Source organism: Dicentrarchus labrax, unplaced genomic scaffold (genome assembly GCF_905237075.1).
Source record: "Dicentrarchus labrax unplaced genomic scaffold, dlabrax2021, whole genome shotgun sequence".
NCBI classification, from domain to species: domain Eukaryota; kingdom Metazoa; phylum Chordata; class Actinopteri; family Moronidae; genus Dicentrarchus; species Dicentrarchus labrax.
This window is the reverse complement of record NW_026136721.1, coordinates 8,461,593-8,466,422: the sequence shown is the minus strand read 5'-3', so window position 1 is coordinate 8,466,422 and position 4,830 is coordinate 8,461,593. Positions and strand designations below refer to the sequence as shown.

At 47.2% G+C, this 4,830-nt stretch overlaps 1 long non-coding RNA gene across 1 annotated transcript; it reads left to right on the top strand.

Moving 5' to 3' along the window:
* The first annotated feature begins 2,104 nt into the window (after positions 1–2,104).
* LOC127355386 (uncharacterized) lies at positions 2,105–4,020 on the top strand. The gene is made up of 3 exons (XR_007881744.1): positions 2,105–2,493; positions 2,848–2,937; positions 3,050–4,020. It is a non-coding gene; the product is annotated as an uncharacterized LOC127355386 (long non-coding RNA).
* Positions 4,021–4,830: the final 810 nt, after the last annotated feature.

Sequence of the window (4,830 nt, the reverse complement as noted above, 5' to 3'; positions counted from 1 at the left end):
AGGTTCCCAGCTACCAGCCCAAGCCTCAGCCTCAGCCCCAGGTTCCCAGCTACGAGCCCAAGCCTCAGCCTCAGCCCCAGGTTCCCAGCTACGAGCCCAAGCCTCAGCCTCAGCCCCAGGTTCCCAGCTACGAGCCCAAGCCTCAGCCTCAGCCCCAGGTTCCCAGCTACGAGCCCAAGCCTCAGCCTCAGCCCCAGGTTCCCAGCTACGAGCCCAAGCCTCAGCCTCAGCCCCAGGTTCCCAGCTACGAGCCCAAGCCTCAGCCTCAGCCCCAGGTTCCCAGCTACGAGCCCAAGCCTCAGCCCCAGGTTCCCAGCCACGAGCCCAAGCCTCAGCCCAAGCCCAATGCTCTGTCACGTCAGTTTCAGAAGGATGAACCCCCCGTTGATGCTGCCCCCATCCTATCCCCATCCTGTTTTGTAGCCTCCCTTACCTGGGACATTGAGGAGAGGGTCAAAGCCGCCTCTGTTGACCAGCCTGGCCCCAGTGCTTGTCCTCCTGATAGACTGTTTGTACCTGCTGTGTTAAGGTCAGAAGTGTTACAGTGGGCACATTCTTCCAAGCTCACCTGTCACCCTGGCCTTCACAGAACAAAGGAGCTTCTGGTGGACAACTGTGGAAGAGGATGTGCGGGACTTTGTCAAAGCCTGCCCTATTTGCAATCAGCACAAATCCTCCCATCAGGCACCTGCTGGCCACCTCCACCCACTTCCCATACCCCATCAACCCTGGTCACATATATCCCTGGATTTTGTCACTGGATTTCCCCCCTCTGAAGGAAACACCACCATCCTTACCATAGTCGACAGATTCAGCAAAATGGCACACTTCATTCCTCAAGAAAATCCCCTCAGCCAAAGAGACAGCTGAACTCCTCCTCCTGCATGTTGTCCGACTTCATTCCCGTCAACATCGTCTCAGATCAGGGTTCCCAGTTCACTTCCATCTTCTGGTGAGACTTCTGCAGTTTGTTGGGGGGCCTCAGTTAGCCTGTCCTCTGGTTTTCATCCGCAATCCAACGGGCAAACGGAGAGAACCAGGAAATTGAGACTGCCTTGCGCTGTCTGGTTTCTTCCGACCCTTGCTCTTGGGCTCAGCATCTTGTTTGGGTTGAGTACGCCCATAATACACTCTCTAGTTCTGCTAGTGGTCTCTCGCCCTTTCAATGTGCTTACGGTTTCCAGCCTCCTCTGTTCCCTGCTCTTGAGAAGGAGGCTTCCTGCCCCTCTGTTCAAGTGTTCATTCAACGTTGTCAACGCATCTGGACCCAAGCCCGCAACTCACTCATACGTGCTGCCAATCGCTACGCCACCTCTGCCAACCGCCACCGTTCCCAAGATGAGTATCGAGTGGGACAAGAAGTATGGCTTTCCACCAAGGATCTCCCTCTGCGAGTCGACTCCAACAAGCTGGCTCCAAAGTTTATTGGTCCATTTCCCATCCAGAAGATCATCAACCCAGTGGCAGTTAGACTGAAGCTTCCTCAGTCCATGCGCGTCCATCCCACTTTTCATGTATCTAAGATAAAACCTGCCCTAGAAAGCCGCCTATTACCACCCACCCAACATCCTCCTCCTCCTCCTCACATGGTTGAAGGGGGCCCTGTTTATGACGTCCAACGTCTCCTCCGCTCCCGGCGTCGAGGGCGAGGCATGCAGTATCTGTTGGACTGGGGAGGGTTATGGCCCTGAAGCGAGGTCTTGGGTCCCCGCCAGCTTCATTGTTGACCCCCGACTCATCTCCAACTTCCATCGTAAACATCCTGATCAGCCCTCTCTTTCTACCTCTGCCGCTGCCACCGGTAGACCAGCTCACTCTCAACAGCCCCATCCCCTTCCCCTTGTTCATTTGGACGAAGAGGAGCATGAGTTTGATGCGGAGGATTCTCAGGAGGGCTCAGTTCAGGAAACTCAGGACAATAATGATTGGATGGATGCTCTGGATGGACAGGATGGATTCCTCCCCCAGACCCCCTCCCACCCTGCCCCGGATATGGATAGGTCCGCTTCACCTGAATTCTAGCCCCCCCCCTGTATGCCCCCCTCCCACCCTTGCCTGTTTTGGGACATCAGGAGCCATCCCTTGAGAGGGGGGGTTCTGTCACAGTCCAGTCTGCTTCTCTCCTGCACTGCTCATAGCCACACCCCTCCTTTCCCTTCACACTCACCTGCAGTGGAAATTTCCACCCCTGCTCAGCCACTCATGCAGCCACACCCCCTCATCAGTGCAACTGCTTCCACCTGGTCCCCACAGTTTATAGAGCCTCACTCACCCTCTGCTCACTGCCAGATTGTTCCACTGCTATGCGTGACTCTCAAGCCTGCGAATTAGGAGTGAGTCCCTGTTGCCGACCCTGCCTGTTTTCTGACTATTGCTTTTCCTGATCCCTGGACCTTTGCACACTGATCTGATACCTGTTCTGAGACATCTGCGGTTTTGCCTGCAACCTTCTACCACCTTCAAAGAGGAGCCCATCATCCAACTATCCCCTGAGTGAGTGTCTGCTTCCCCTGGTCTCTTCCCCCTTTCTATTACTCCCTTTAGAAGATTCACAGGCAACCCTTTGCTGCCCCCCTTCCCTACCTTTAGTCCTCACTCCTGCCTTTTCCCCGAAGAAGGAAGACACCGTTTGTTCATTGTTCTAGATTCACCTGAGCTAATAAAATTCATTATCACTGATTTACTGTTTCCTGTGTGCTGCTATTGGGTTCACACCCCCCCACCCCCGTTTCACTATTGTTGTGTAATTCAATCCAAACATAGCTTGGTTTGTTTAAGCTTTCTTATAGATTATTTGTTTTTCATTTTAGTTATCTAACTTGTGGTACTGTGTTTAATTCCCAAAAGACTAGAGAGCCAACTGTGATCTGGACACAGGTGCTCAGAGGGCTTCCTATCATCCATGGGGACAACCCCACAAACTTCAAAGCAGGCTTTGTAAGTAAGCTCTTGCTTTCTTATAATTTTCACCATTATTTTTCACCAATGATTAAAGTTGTTTTTCAAATGAGAAATCTAATGTAATTGTGCTCTTTTGTTCTTTATTTAGGAATCTGATTATTTTTGTGACCTTGACATTGGGATACTTCTCATTGAGCGTGAAGATGCTGTGCCCACGTCTTCCCAGCATCTCAGTCCAGCCTCGTTGAAAATCATCATTGAGGGAGAAGTCGTGATGGACAACATTCAAGATCTGCCAAAAGCAACGTGCATTCGGTTTGGACTCATGTATTCACTCCATCTTAACTAACCCAAGACTATGAAGCTCACATTTCAGTTCATCCAACAGGTATTGCTCTTGTTAGGCCACACTGATCTAAAGCCGAAGCTACAGACTTTGAAAAATCAGCTCGCAATGTAAAGAGATGTCAAGTCTACTCTAAGAAGCTGTTGATGACTTTTTTTTTTTTTTTTTTTTGCCACACCAGTAAAACACTTAACTTATTTCCTGTAAACTGGACGAGCAGACACACACCCACACACAACACTGACACACATACACACCTACACACACTTAAATGCTGTAGGAAGTGTGCTGAAGGATGTGACTTGTGTGAAAATTAAAACTGAGGAGTTGTAGCAGAAAGACAGACATTGTTTCAGTTCTTCATCCATCTATGTAGATGGAATAAGATATTGTTCTGATATGATAGTCTGTTGGTTCATGCTCTGGCCTCCTTTCATTTAGGCAGATGAAACAGATCCTGTTTGTTTGCAGTTTCTTGTTCATCTGAGTGGGGTTTTCTGTGTGAATTGTTTTGTTTATGGATTTACCACTTTAATCTCAGGAGACATCCATGTTTTGTTTTTTTTTTTTTCTTGTAAATTTGACACATTCAACACCCACATACAAAGAACACAGACACGTACAACACCCACACACAATTGTTTCAATGATTTGAAATGACCTTTTTCAGATTAATCATTTTAGGTTGGATGTGTTGATGTTGACCTGATAAGTTTGTCATAACAAGGTTGGCTGTCATTTGCCATTTTTCTTAAATAAAATGCATTGGAGCATTTAGAGGTTTCTTTTTTTTCCCCCCATCCAATTTTAATTGAAACTGTTTTATACCATATTTAAATTAATCTAATTAAATTAGAGGAAAATATGGTAATTGTGATGAGTAGCAATAACGAGTCATAATAGCTAGTTTTATCTAATGATTTTGAGTACACACTACAAATATAAATACTAAACTTAAGGTTCTGTTAATACAACTTGACATGTTTAGTTCCAGCTTGTGTAAAACCTAAAGTGGTATAGGGCAACGGGTTTCCATGCGATTTGTGAGTAAAGTCAACTAATTCGGGTTAAGAGTGTGGTTTGAGGAAACCATGCGATGAGAATCTTGATAGAAACCTGAATTTAGTGTTAAAGGAAGTGGGCAAAGGGAGGAGGTGCTGATAGAGAGATGTGAAGTGAAGCGAAACTTACGGGTTCAAAGTCTCGTTACAGTAATGTTAGATGCCTATAGCTATTTAGCAAGCCCCGTTTCCATAAGCCCAAAATGTTGGCGAGCTAACCCTCACAGCTCGATAAAAGAGGCTAGCCCATTTAGCTTATGCATGGCCTGTCAGTAGCTGGTACCGCCATGGGGCTTAGTGATAATAAATTCTCCGACCTGAAAACAAAATCATTTTCTCTACTTTAAGCACCACCCACAGCTCTGCAAGGTAAAATTATTGTCTTTGTCAATGGAGCATGGATGGATATAGCAGCATGTTAAAGCGATGAAAATATGAAATCATATAATATTCATATTAACTGTAGTACACACTTAAACAGATTTTTTTTCAGGTGGCTCTGTGCTGCTCCTCCAAACTGGG